We start from the raw sequence: 15,121 nt of genomic DNA, 5'->3' as shown, positions 1-15,121 counted from the left end.
AAAGGAAAATGCGGTACATTCCATCTACTCAAAAGTTATATTCTGTAAGCTGTTACGAAATTGTGACCAAATATTTTTAATTGATTGAAAAAAAGAGAAGAAAAAACAAGACAAAAACGATACATAGGACATTTCGTCTAAATAGAGTGACATTTGTCTTACACGTTGAAGCGTAGCTTTTTGTACTTGCTCGATTAACCTATATACAAGGATGGGGAAACAGATTTGTTCTACAGGTCTTTGCAAAGGCAACGAGGAACTGGCAAGCGCGATGATGCCCTTGCGTTCAAGGTAAGGCAATACAAATACGTAACGTTGCGATATGACGGTGAAGCGACGAAAACACACGGTTGCAACTGCAACTTCGACACGCATTGCTTCGAACGGAAAGTAGAGGAATTTGTAAATAAAAAAAAAGGGGAGAGAGAGAAAGAGAAACAAGGAAAAAGATAGAGATACACGGAAGGTTGCAGAGACGCTGAAGTGGGACAGGGAGGATCGGTTTTTCAAGTTTTTTTGCGGTCGAAAGTGAACGCGCGCGAGGCAAATCCGCCGCGCAGTTTTTGCACGGTTTATTGCGATTTAAAGTCGATTTACGTGCGGCCACCGCGTCGTTCAGCTTTGATCATCGACAGCCAAAAAAAGTTAACGATCAATGATCGCGTGGAATCGGCCAGACTCATCTCCGGTTTCCCAGCTGCGAAACTTATGAAACACACTCTGCGCAACCGCTTTTGGATTTTTGTAACTTCGTAATCGCTTTTTCTATGGTACGCGCCTCCGACAAAACGAGCCGCCCAGGTCAACCAGCAAAAAAGCAAAGAAAAAAAGGACACGTTTCTACTTACAACGAGAACGGTTGACACATTGAGTGGACCTCTCGGTCTACCAAGAAAAAATGCTATCCGATCCTTTTAGTTCTTCCAAAGGTTTTCAGGGAAAAAAGGAAGCACAATCCCGAGAAAAAAAGGGACGGGTACGGTCGTAGAACCGTCCAACGAGACAGTGACGAGGGAAACTTGATTGAAGAAACAATAACACCCCGATGGCAGAAGAAAAATAAAATACCAGAAGGTTAAATTTCCCTTTCTTCCGTTATACCTGCAGGCAAAGTTAGTCCCATCCTTTTTAAACGCACGTGTACGTGCATACGAATAAGCTTGCAAAGAGAAGAGAAGAAAAGTCAAAGGAGCGTATTTTCTTCGACTGTTGATCGATGATCGATAAACGTACAATAATGGTCGAACGAAGCGAAATAAACGAATATTCAGCGATCCATTTCGGAATTAAGGTTCACGCCACGGATATATAGACAGGTAACGGTACCCTATCTTCCGCTGGCTGATAGCAAACGTAGTGGCAAGAAACCACGAAGCTCGTCGATGCTGCAACTTATGTAGCACGAACGTGATTCAGATACGCTAGTGCGCGAAAGTGGAAAGATTGGCGATAGATTGTGACAAATTTCACACGTGCACTTTCTCACCTGTTGCACGAGATGCATCATTGATAGGGAGGGTGATGTGTTTCAGACGACATTGATACAAGGAACGCGGATAGGACATACTTTCTTGCAAGTACTCTTTCCTTGACGCCTTGTCTCAAACGATGTTTCTATTGGATTAGCAACCAAGTGATCGCGGATTTTGTCATTAGGTGATATTGACAAAATCCGCGATCACTTGCCAACCCAATAGCACTAGCTACCTAACGTTTAAACGAATGGTTTTTCTTAGATAGAATGAAACTTTTTGAAGTTGCTAATTTCTATACCGTAGAAAAATAATTTCAAAATCCAACAACTAATGACAAATATCGAAACATTATATATAATTTCTATTAAAAAATTGTTCGTCTAAAAAAGCTAAAAAGCTAAAGTTAGAGTTGAAACTGCTCTTTCTCGTAGACTTACATCTAACGGAGGATTTAATTTCCATCGAGAATAGAACTCTGAAACCTTATTTCGGATAGACTATTCTTATCGTTCTTAATTAATCGTGATTTACTTGTAATTTGAAGTTACTCGCTTGTTGGCAATCCACGTTAGAAACAATACATACACGTTATCTAGACAATGACAACGGTACGAAACTTTGCTTTGTATCTTATCTTTGACAAGCGCGCAAACAGTGTATTCATTTGCATGTCGCATATTACATAAATATCCCTGCCGCATATTATGACGAGCTCGACCTACGAGTGGAGAAATAAACTAATCTCCGCCACTATCGCGACGAGCGAGTCCAGCTTTTTTCTTCGTAAAGAACGTCATTTTTGCGCTCAGTTCCCTCTCGACCATTTGGCCACGTTCTCAAAGCTTTTTACCTCGTGTAATCTCGCGTTTCATCCCCCTCTTGCCTTCCCGGCACGATGTTTGCGAACTTCTTTATAACGTTTTATCGAAAAAGCGGGAAGAGGAGCGGTGGGGACAGACAAATCGAGGGAAATGGCTCGATCGACGAATTAACGAGTTCGATGAATTCGGAGTGTTCGTATCGCGTGCACTTTCCACGCGAATTATTCCAGCTGAACGCTGTCGTTCCAGATCAGATCGTAGCTCATACTCATGTACAAACATCCAGGAAAGTTGCGAGCGAACGAAAATTTCGCTCAAATGTCGCATCGATCGCTACGTCGTAACGTCGATGAAACGTCGATGACCGAGTTGCAAAACAAACTTCGACCGCGTTTCTCATCGGTGAAAATCATTGTGTCAAGGATTCTCGCCAAACGTTATAATCACATCGCACCGAAAGAAATCGGTCGTGTCATCTTTGATATAATATTTGATATAACAGAGTCATCTTTGATATAATACACGTAGAATGGAGGGGTGTCGTAACGTGATTTCCCTCGAATGGAACGAGAAAAGATACGAAGAAATGTTCGTGTTTTCCTACGTCGAGCATAACGAAACAAGAAGGACGAATGTCGTATCGTATTAAGCGAATAACACGGAGGAACCGAGTGCGAAATACAGCGATGTTTATTAGAGAACGAGAGCGTAGTACACGTGTTTTGGAAACAACACGGACGCTGTGCAAACTATCCACAGACGCTAATAATATTCGTCTCTAAGTCTGGCGTGCATACGCGGTATTTCGACTTTTAAATTTCGATGATTCGTGTCCCCCCTTTGAACATTCCTATTGAAACGAAAAAAGGAAAACGAGAAACGCTTGATTAAACGTCGGTACTCTAACAAACACGGATCAATTGTAAATAGACATAATTGTTGCGAGTAGATGCGAGTCTGCTACTAACTTTCAAGTCTCTTTGATACGACGATTATCCGTACAGCTGACGAATCGTCTTCTTCCTTAAAACCAGCCATCCCTAATGGCAGAACCAGTCGAACCAAGGCGCATTATCGCCAAGAGATGATCGAGACATGTCGGTGGAAAGGCGTAAATGTCCACGTAAAGATGTGTCAACGCTCACGGTCACGGCACAGATACGTCGTAGGTCAAGAGATCGCGGCGCGCTTTTGCAAAAAGGCAAAAAGTCGAAACATACCTGTCATACACGCCGTTCTCTCGCTCCTTCTCCCGCTCTGCGTGTGGCTTCTCTTTCACGCTCTTTCCCTCTCTTTCTCTCTTTCTGTCCCCCTGTTTGGTCAGGGCCATGCGTCATCGGCGCAGAATCGCTGCGCTTTGGAGGAACGTGGACGGGGCCGAAGAAAGAGCGTAGCAGGGCCAGCGCAGACAGCACCGAGCAGCACCGTGCGTCGAGATATTTGGCGGGCTCGAAAATAGCAACAGCGTTGTCCTCTATGGTGTGTGCACCTCTCCCACCCTTCCTCTTTCTCTTCCTTTCCGTCTTCCTCTGTTTCAACCTCTTCTTCTTCTTCTTCTTCTTCCTCTTCTTCTTCTTGGTCCGCGGGCCACTGGCAGCCTCGAACCGCCCGGTAACTCGCTCGGTCGCGCTCGCGCGCGCGCTCCACCAGTTCGCACTTTTATATACCACGCGCTCGCTGCCGCTTGTCACTTTGTGCGACCGCTTTCCGCTCTTCTCTTCTCTCACTCGATCACCAGCTGCCTGTATCTCCGGATGCAGCGAGCACCACTCGCGGCGCGATTACCACGTCGATACCGCGACAATCCCACCATGAGATAACCCCGAAAACCAAGTCGTTCCTTCTCCTCGACGGCAGACTCCCCCGGGATCCAGTCCCTGTCCAGACAGTCTTTATCCGTCCCTTTTCACCCTCGCCACAAGTTTCTTCGATTCGATGTAGCACCGATCTTCCCTCGAGAATCTCGCGCAAGTCAGTCAATGTCCTACGTGGCTGAACATCCGCAAACGGACCGTTCCATCTTCCTTCCCTTCGAGTGTATCGTCTGCCCTTGTTATCGTTTTAATTACCTTCTAGCTGCGATTCCCCGTAAGCACCGACATGTCTCTCTGAACGACGTACAATCGTGCGAAACGTGCGGACAATGCTGGTCGGGCCTCCCAGATTTTCGTTCACCTGTCGCTCTTTAGATCAGGAATCCGCGAGCAGCGTGGTTCGTTCGAGCGGTGACCGGACTCGAGTAAGCCCCCTGTGTACACGTTCGACTCGATCCCTCGCTCCGTTATGCTCTCGCGTCCCCCGGGTTCGCACGTGCACGCGGCTCGAAACGTAGATATCCTGCCGAGAGCAGAGCGAGAGAGAAACGGAGAGATGCTCGCGGCTCCGCGGTTCGCGCGCGACTGACCGAGGGCGAGAGTCGTTATTGGGAGCAGAGCGCCGGCGAAGTCTGTTCGCCTCGACTGCCGCCTCACTCTCTCTCTCTCTCTCTCTCTCTCTCTCTCTCTATCCAACCCCTGGCTGCCGCGTTCTGTCTTTCACTCACGCGTTGCACTCGTCCTCTCTTCGCCCTCCTGCCGCCTCCACCGCCACCAATCGCTTTTCCTTCTCTCTTCTTCCTATCCCATTTATCTATCTCTCCGATTCTCTCCTTCTGCCAGCTTGCTGCGTCTCGTTCGCTCGGACGACGCCTCTCTCTCGCTCTCTCTGTTACTCCGATGGTGCAGCTCTTCTCGCTCTCTCGTACGCCGGTTCTCTCTCTCCGCCGCGCTCACTCTCGGCTCCCGTTCGACGCGGAGCAGGCGCGAAACGAACGAAACCGAAACTTAAGCTCGGCTGTCGCCTCCTCCGTCTCTTCTTGCGCTGCTGGCTGCTCGCTGCTGCTGCTGCCGCTGCTGCTGGCTGCTGCTGCTCTCCCTGCTTCTCTCACTCTCCTTCGCTCTGAGTCTCCTCTTCGTCCACGTTTTCTTTCCTTCTTCCTTTCTTACCTTTTCCCCCTCGTTTCTATCGGTCTTCGTCCGACGAGCAGCGGCCAAAGAAGCCTGGCGTCTCTCCACCAAACTACACAGGCCTCGTTCGACCCGAAGACACTGTCCGAAACTGGTTGGAGAGATGGCCCGCCACTCGTTTCGGCATCGTAATCAACTGGCCAGACTGCTGTTCCACACGGCCACCCATCCCCTCTGCGATCATCGTTCTCACCCTACTTACCCACCCCTCTTTCTGCGTTCCAGACGAATCTCGGACGAGGGAATGAGTCCCTGATGCGCGTTTACGCGGCCCTTCGGAGGATCGGGATCCGAATCCTGGCAGCTGCTCGATCGCTCCGCTCGATCCTGCCCCCTTTTTCAATGGCTGCCAACGCTGCTGCGTTTTTGCGCGGCCTCCTTTAACTGTTTTGCCCACGGAAATCTATCGTGCCGAGTGTTTTAACGGAACGATACACTAGTCTCTCTCTCTCTCTGTCTCTATCCTGTTTCGTATACAGAAACCCGGCGCGAAAAAAACCCGAGAATTCGAGTGAAAGTACTGTGTAGTCGTAATGGTGATCATAGCATCGCGTTGAAGCTGACCGAGGCTCGCACAACTTCCATGTTTATGCTCATCGCCGTGGACACCGTAGCTTTTCAGAATTTACCCGCGAATTCTGACTATGAAACCATGGCCACGACCGTCTAAGGGATAGAAAATTCCCTGATTTGGTCGTAGAGTGGAATTCCCTTTGATCGTGGCTTTGCATTCGTCTTTTCTTTCTGAAATCGAAGGAACAGCAAAGTATTACATTGTTGCAGAGGCACAAAGGTAATGGCAGGATGAAAGTTCTCGTAGAAAGTGGAAAGGAAAAGGCAAGGCGACTTCCTAGATACGATCAAATTACTTCCGATAGTACGGTAATGGAATTCAATTTCGATTTGTGTGCCCAATCGGCCTCCCGTTCCACTCGTAATCGCCGATATTGTCCTTTGCGGTATTTTTCAAACCGCAAGAACCGCGTTGGCTGCCTCCGTTGCCCGGGACTTTCCGTGTAAATTCGAGTTTGGATTCCACTGCCTTACGTAACATCTGCCGTAACGAGACTCTGCCCCGCCTCGGTGAAATAAGTTGAAATTAATTAAGATTGTACTCGAGCCGTCGAGCGTATCAATAAACGCTGGGAAATGCCGAAAAAGACTTGCTCGTTTTCCTGAGCAACTGGATCTCCTCGAGTTGCGTGTATTCGAAAATTTTCATTTTCGTATTTGTCACATCAATACTAGAGCTGTCAATCTACAATATGTACTTGAATATATCATAACTAAACGATCGTAATTACATAAAACGTGCACCTCTGCAGAAGACAACATTAATTTTATCAAAGACTGTATAATTTTAGCAATTACAGATATGAAAATCCAAAATCCGTCGTTTTCACAGATTTGATAATTCCAATGTCACGAACATTCGACGACTGGAACAGTTAACAGCGTCGTTGAACGACGTCACACTTCCAACGTTTCCAAAGTAAAACACCTAAATGCCAAAGCGTTGGCCGTTTCACGGATCTTTGATCGATCGTACGCCACGATTGTACGATTTTAATCGTCGTACAATTAAGAGCAGCGACTTTTTTCGATCGCTATCTAAACGGATATTGTACCGGTACTTGTATCGTGCTCGAATGAAACTGCAACTTCCACCGTACACACCCTCGATGAATAGAAACGTTCGACGCCTTACGGCCGACGTGTACCAGCCAGCGTGATTTTAATCGTGGCGAATACGATCTCAGCTTTAAATGTATTATCTTTCCGATACTTGTACTACACGCTGTTCGATCAAGACGCTCGATCGTCGTTCGCACCTGCGAATTGTTTCAATCGGCTGGCGGATAACACGCGAACAAAGTATAGCCCGGCGTTCCAACGGTTTGAAATTGCCTTTGATTTTTCTCTTCCGCGAGAAACTGGAAAATCAAGCTGCAAAAAGCGCTCCGAACCGAGCATGTTCTCTCGGCCGAGAAACTTTTGCTCCTTTCTACACCGTGACGCCATCAATGGTCCATTGCTATAGCATCCGCGACGAGTTCCTCTTGCAAACGAATATCGTGCGCATCCGAGACACGAATTCGACTCGTTATAAACCATACGAATCGTAGTTTTCGGTGCACGGAGAATTCGTTCGGTGTGCGCGCCGATTAAACCACGGGACCACGTGTTAACGATCACGAAGAAGCGAGAGTTGCGCGACCGATACGAACAACACGGAAATTACTTTGGACCTTACTGATAACGCGACCGATCCTATTCGATCGTTTCACTCGACATTTTACTCCCCATATAGATAATGAAACGGCGAATTTACCATTAAAACAATTTATGGGGGAAAAATTGTTCCTTCTAACGTACTCATCGATGAAGACGACAACAGCAACAAATGATAAGACATGCCCAAGCCGTGGTCCCCGAGCGAGTCAAAATATTCGTAATAAAACGAACAAGTTTACGAGCCTCTTTTTATCTCTCTTCCTCTGCTGCTTTCTCTCTGTTCCTCTCTTTCGTTCTTTCGCGCATCGAGCACGATGGTTCGCGTGCCGATTGGCATTCAGCTCGTCTCGCCGCGGCAAAATGCGTTCGTACATGTATACGTGCATCCCGGCGCACGTAACGCTAGCAACATGCGTCGACGTAACACACAACACGTACATGCATATATACATAGGTCTCTGTTCGATACAGCCGAGGCCTCGGCTCGATTCAACGGCGGCGGCAGGTATGCGTCGCGACGCGACGCGACACGACGTGCGAGAACCCGACGGTACCGTTATACGAATACCGTCGACAGAATCTTCTATAGACCGAGGAACGGAACACGGTGGATCCTAGTGGAACGACTGGACGGCCGAATATCGAGTTGCACGAGTCAACTTTCGCTCCTACGGGAACCAGTCTTCTTCTTCCAACCTTTCCCCGATTTTTATCGTGGAATCCGTGTAATTAGTATGTACGCCGCCGGCCATACGTATTAAAATACCTATTGATATTTGGGTACAAGTTGATGGTAACTTGCGTAAACGTTATAAACACGATCGTCACAATTTTTCTTTCGAGTAACATTTTATGTCAATCAACGGCTTGATAATATAATTAAATTCCAATTTTTCTTTATTAGAATAACTCAGAACATCGCTGGAGAACAGATAATGCGCGCTACCAATCCTAAGAACTTTCCCACTGTTACTGTTCAATGATCTCGTTGTTCGTGTAGCGGCGCGTGTTCTCCAATGGTTTCACGTATCACGTGCAAGCGTCATTGGTTATAATGCACTGTTAAAAAAAAAAATTCCAAATATCTAGGTCTCGGAGGAAGGCGGACCACGTTTTTAACGATAGCTTGCACGTGAATCCTATTAACATAAATGAAAGGGCTACGCTCTGCGTTCCGTAGCGAATGGAGATTGACCTTCGTCAGGATAACGCGACCTTGATACCTTCTATAAGAATCGATGTATGTACGTATATCTGTAGTAAGGGTAGCCACGTTCTCCGACAAGTGAAAGGGCTGCGAGACTGTCTACACCGCAATCCTTACAGCCGTTTCGAGAGTTCGATCGATCGACATTGAGAGAATCGGATTAACTGGATCGACCCGAGTTCGTTCGGGGAAAAGCACGGCGAATGAGGGGAATTTTTGTAAATGAAAATTTATGCAACAGACAGACAGACCGAGAGGAACGTCTGCTAAAGATAGTAAGCAGCAACAGCGGGAGAATTAATGGCGGCTCCTCTGTATCAATTACACGCAGTATAATATACCAGGAAACGTCGAACAATTATTGTTGTCTGGCCCACATATTGTACCGAGCGGCCTGCAACATCGTCTCGTCGTCCACTTGTCTTCATTGCACTCGTCGAAGGTTCGTAATTTTTCTCGCTCGTCGTTGTACAGGAAGATATCTCTCTTTTTGCTTCTTTTATTTCTTTCTTTTTTTTTTTTTCTTTTTTTTGTTTTCGCTATCGCGAATATTTCTGCACTTTTTCGTATTTGAAGAACAACGTAATGTCGGATACTTGAAGAATGGCAAAGTGCAACGACGTACGGTCTCGACGAGTAGATAGATAGTAAGTGTTGTACATACATCGAATGCAATGACGAACAAGCATTCTTTCTAATGTAAGATGCATTAGTCGGAGCTTATCTGACGACGATGTAGGTACTACCACGACGAAACTGAACGATGCAAGGGCGAAAATGTGCTACTGTCTTCTATTTAGATTAGTTGAGTACACGTCTCGTACAATTAATTTGTTTATCGATAGGAACGATATCGTAGACCTAGACGAACGTTCATTGGGACAGCATGAAAACGATTAAGCACACGCGACACAGGCAATTATGTCTGCCGATCGAACGACCCGTCATGCCGGCCATCAACGCATGCACACCAACTATTTTTACGCTGGCGAAAATACTTTGGACTCGATAATGTTTACGTATCATCGCGCACGCTATCTCTCCTACACCGTAGCGACTGTCTCCTTCTCCTCGTATTTTGCAACACGTCGCGCTGTGTTTCACAAGCGTAACACGCTTATCGCCGTTGCAATACTCCAATTTAAACGATTGCCGATAATTTAGTCGGTCATCGAAGATCCGTACGCCTCTTCACCCTCTGCTTCCTTACGTCGTTGCTAAAAAAAGAATACGATAGCGCATAGCTGCTTGATTTTTCGCGATTCTACGTGTATTTGACCTTCGCTGCGAAAAATTCCTCCGATAAAAAACGATAATCGTCTGTCAGACTTGATTCTACGAAACGTTAGCTTCTCCGCAAAAAACTTTCTCCGTCTGCTACTTTTCTCCTTAATTCTGTATCTATCTATAGATAAACACCGATGAACTGTACTCGCATTCAGTTGCGCAAATAACAATTATCTGTGTTTAATTTTTTTAATTTGAAAAAAAAATCGAATATTTCAAAATCTCGTTTTTTTTAACAGGAAAAATATACCGACGAAACGAAGGAACAAAAGATAAACAGCGATTATAGGTAGCGGGAAGGTATCGTGGTCAAAGGTAAATATTCCGGACGTGCATGTGGTATTTTTGTATCGAACTGCAGCTCGAAATATGTGTGCATAAGTAGCGATAAGAGAGCTCAGATTCTTATCTGCGATAGTCACAGCAGCAGCAGCGCGTCGTTTGCCATACTTGCGTCACCTTATCAACAATTCAAACGAATTCATTTGCCGTTTCGCTGCGCATAATTCACATTGCGGTCAGCCAAATGATTTTCAAATGAACACGGGTAAGATGCTCTGCGAGATATTTACAAAAGCCCTGTGTGTCGAAATCGCTCGTGAATTCGTGAACTTGTTTGCCTGTTATCTTCATTGCCTGATTACGAAAGCAAGCCGAAACTGTGAGCCGAACGTAAAACTTTCTGACCCGCTAATACCGTGACGCAACAAAACCGATGTTAATTACCGTACAGCATGCTGAATCATTTTCCATTCGGCATATTTCCGCCGATAATTTCCTTGCGTAACCGGAGGCGACGATTCTCAACGCGCCGTTTGCCCGAAATTTAACGCGTCACGAGGTGTTTATCCGCGTTAATAAGATACCAGTCTCTATCCGCCGTGTCGATTGCTCCCGCTCGCGTTATTTGTCCGCCAAGTGCGTTGAACCAACGAGCGATCACGATGAATCGTCATCAGCCAGATCGGTCGGACCCAACGACTTCATTGGGAAACGAGACATTGTGGCCCAGATATCGATGCGAGTGCGTTTCACGCCTCTAACTCTGTCTCGTCCCATCGATATTCTCCGTCCTTACATCGCACAGCGATACGTTATCGTTGCCAGCTCGAACCGAAGGGTCCGTGCAGCATTCTGAGCCTATCGCTGCTAATCGTCCAGAATTTAACGACGCCGTAACCACGATCGATCGATTCAAAGAATACCGTAACGTGTCACGGGACACACTCGATTCTCCAGGTGTACGACGTATAGCGCCGTCTGGAAACACGGCCAGCCGCAAGAGCGATCTGTGGGTTTGCTTAGGCTTTAAGCGCAAGAAGGTTAATCAAACGTGGACATTAGCGGACGTAAATCAACAAGCCACCGATAGAATCTGTCGAGAGAGTCAGCTGAACGTGAATTCCGTGCATGCGACGGACCCGGGCCTGACACGGTTCGTAATATCAACGCTTACGACGCTGCTTACGGTCTATTGGAAAATTAGATCCAATCTAACGCGGCTAGTCTCACGCTCGCGCGCAGACAGAAATTACGAAACATATTCCATCTGTGTAATCTGTAAACGGCACAATAGCGTTAGCCCGTGGAACGCTAGCCGGGGAACGAGGAAGATCAGTGACCCCACTACGCGGAAGTGATTAAGCGTCCGTAACGTTTAATGGCACATATGGATTAACCCGATTAACTTATTCATCAGAGTGCAAACGAAGCTGATCAGAGGAGCAGAGCCGCCTGAGCTGAGATCGTGATCCGATCGTTTACTCGAAGGCTATCGCACGCGAATCGACTCTCCCGACACTCTTTGATCAACTTCCATTCCCGTTGCCTCTTCCAATAAATTCCCCCGTTTAAAGCGTGCCCCGACTAATCGACAAACAGACGAAAAGATTGGATTGCTGTTAGGCGAGTTTCAATGGCAACGCGTATGATTCAAAGTCGTGTCGTAAATTCGTGCAAACAACCGTACGAAATGATCCATGAATTACCAGTCCCCTTGAACGATGCTGGGCGCAAGATTTGCATCGCAGACATTGCAGAATCGCCCTTAATTACCGCGACCTTTACGTACAACGCAGGGTGTACCACTGACCCTGGCTCGATGTATACGTTCCTCCCTTCCGAGAAGGCAATTATGCCTGAATTAGTAAATTAGCCGTCGCTTGCCATTCTGCATCGTTGAAACTGGATTGGAATCTCTACCTTCCACTCGCTCCGTTCTCCAACGTCAGTGTCGTGCCATCCGATTAACAGTAAACGCACGCAAACGACACATTCATGATTTTATCGCGTTTAAATTTTCCATTTAGGAAATTGTTACGGCAAGCGTTAGGATCCATCGGTGAAATTGTGTCGTTCTCTCCGTGAATGTATCCTCTGTCCAGGAACTCCTCCCGCGCCGTTCCTCCACGCTGCTTACAATTAGAATTTAACCTTAATTCGACATTGAAATGTGCATCCTGTCGGCTACATTTAAATGTATGAAAGTTTGCCGTTGTACGTATCGGACGTCGCTGGACGTTTCGTCGCAGACACCGAAACAGATTGAATAGACAAAATTCGATCGACCCCGTTTCGAAAGGCAGCCCCGCTGTTTTTACCGTGTGCCGCGCTATAATATCCGTTGTTGAAATCATTGTTGTCGATCGAGCGAGAAAAATCGAAATTCAATCGTATGCCGATAGGCTGCGGTTAGGTAACGCGTCTGGTGTGATTTGTAAAGGCACGACGAGACCCAGATAGCTCTCCTCGCCTATAGGCTGCGCCAAGAATCGGCCGGATACCGGTAAGAAGCGAGAAAACCTTGTCGACGTCTCGACGACAAAGTGTCGTACCTCTATCGATAAAGTTGTTCAACTAAAACTTCATAGACGCGAATTAAAGGAGACGCTTGGCAAACTGAATTTCGCATTCTAACGAGTATTCCGATGGCGGAGAGCCGACTTTCGAGAGATTCGAGTACCCTCGGCCAAGAGGCAGCCGGAAAGAACAAACAACTGGACGAAAGAGCGAAGGAGGCCGAGGAATCGTGCAAGGATTAAAGCTGTTTTACGCGGTTGTCGACAAATCGTTAGGTAGCGAACTTGTGACAGAGCCTGTAGCGTGACGCGGTTGGCCGGCTGTTTTCGCCTTGTTTTCGAATTTCTCGGTCGGTCGAACTCGCTGAATTATTGATGAGGCCGATTGGCTATGCCTCGACGTAAGGAATTCAGATATTATTCGGTCGGAGCCGTGGCCGCAGAGAGAGAAAGAGTGAGAAGGAGAGAGGGGGCAGGGGATAGAGGGAGAGAGAAAGAGAGAGCCACGAGATCTTAACGTCAATGTCGTCCATCTTGACCAAAGTCCAAACCAGGGCTACTGATTTCCGGACGAGATAGAGCGGCCTTGGCTGGTGACAGAAAACGCGGGAAACGAATGCGTCTCAGGGGAATTTCGGATGGAATCTTAATCGGCGCAGGGTATTTTAAGCTGAATTCCAGCGAATACGCTATAAAGCTCCGAGAATACTGTTTAACCTCCGACACGACACGAAAAGGGCGGTCGGAGATTTCACAACGGTTGATAACGTCACGAAGAAACTTACGATATACATACTCGGACGATTAAAATCCGACGACGAAATAAAAGTGCAACGATTTGAAATATTATTTCTATAATCGCTAGCTCTATCTCTATACAAAAGCGTGCTTTTAGACGAAGAACGTTCTCTAAGACGGAATAAAAGCTCTCGTAGACGGGGAACATCCCCAGCGAGGCACATCGATCACAAGATCAGACCGATTCCTAGTCCGACTGGTCCTCCAGCTAGCGTTCAGTGGAAAGATGTAAAAGGCTGCTACGCCACCCTTCTGGCAGGAAGAGCAAGGGAGAAACAAGACGAAAAGGAAGAACGAAAAGAACTGGCTAGGGGGCGAGGGAGACCGGGACAGCGAAACGCGAAGAGGAGGAAGGATATAGGCGTGTATATAGAAAAGCGGTGCTGCGCCGTGGATAGAGCGACAGTCGACCTTGTCTCATGACGTCACCGACCGTCTAGACGAGATCCACCGCTTTCAATGTCCCCCATTCTCCCCCATTCTTGGATTAAATTCGAGAACTAAAAAACTCAAAACGAGCCACGATGGGCAACCCGATCCACCCGTTCACCGGATTCCCCGCATTAATTTCGACGACCTCGCCGCTGCTGCTGTGTTGCTCTCGCTCTCGCTCTCGCCTTCACCCTCGCCCTCGCCCTAGACCCTCTCGCCCCTCTGTGTCGTGCGTGTGCACGCTTTGCGTACACCTCCTTCGACCTTATCCTACTACGTCGTAGCGTCACGTTGTTCCACTGCCACGCTGAACGCTACTACGCCCTTGTCCTACCGGCTTCTGCGGACGCAGACAGATTCTGCGTCTCTCGCTTAGCCGCTCGACCCTTTTCAGCCTCGCCCTTTGCACCCGTGCCAAGTCTACTCTCCAGTTCTTGTTCGTTCGTTTCCACCGTTTTACGTTCGACGATATCGACGAACACGAATCGTTGCCTTTCCCTTTTCATTCCCAGTGCTTCTTATTTATACGTTTCATTTAACGATAAGAATGACAGATTACCGGACACGCCGTACAAACTTCTTCGATTTGTATGGAGACACGGATAGAGCACAGAGAAAAGGGGAACGCGATTCGAAGCGTATGAACGACGATGCGCGTAATGAGAGCAGGTGTGTGTCGCGTGGTAAGAGAAGAGTAGTAGTCGAAGAGCCTCGTGAGAGAGGGAAGAGCTTTGAAGATGCTGTTGCCAACGGTTGTAGAAGGACAAGCGAATCCCTCCTTCGCCTCGTAGGAACGTGTGCTTTCGTGGAGGTTAAAGTGGCGATCGATGTACGCACTCCTCGACCACACCCGTCGATGTTCCTCTCCTTTGGCTGGCTTGCCGAACTTGGAGGAATCGATACTTGTATCGCGTCATTGAATATCGAATAGGCGCGCGGATATGCTCGGGTAATATCACGGCAGACTTCGGACGAAACTTATCTAAACGCGATTAACGATCGATTTGCACTTACCTTCGACTGTATTTTTCGGATTATTTTATTTCCTATTGGATCTCGTAGC

General features: G+C 47.2%; 1 protein-coding gene across 3 annotated transcripts in view; it reads right to left on the bottom strand.

Moving 5' to 3' along the window:
• The window catches only part of LOC126865592 (solute carrier organic anion transporter family member 74D), an 86,961-nt gene that overhangs the window by 50,941 nt on the left and 20,899 nt on the right, over positions 1-15,121 (bottom strand). Inside the window, exon 3 of one of the 3 annotated variants that reach the window (XM_050618316.1) lies at positions 3,517-6,045. The exons of 1 other annotated variant lie outside the window; for it this stretch is intronic. The gene's annotated coding sequence lies outside the window, so the exon portion shown is untranslated. Of the gene's footprint in view, positions 1-3,264; positions 3,497-3,516; positions 6,046-15,121 lie in introns of those variants that run through there. One more of the 3 variants, XM_050618320.1, reaches the window with a different exon arrangement.

The sequence above is a fragment of the Bombus huntii genome, chromosome 5, assembly GCF_024542735.1.
Source record: "Bombus huntii isolate Logan2020A chromosome 5, iyBomHunt1.1, whole genome shotgun sequence".
NCBI classification, from domain to species: domain Eukaryota; kingdom Metazoa; phylum Arthropoda; class Insecta; order Hymenoptera; family Apidae; genus Bombus; species Bombus huntii.
This window is presented reverse-complemented; position numbering and strand designations above follow the sequence as displayed.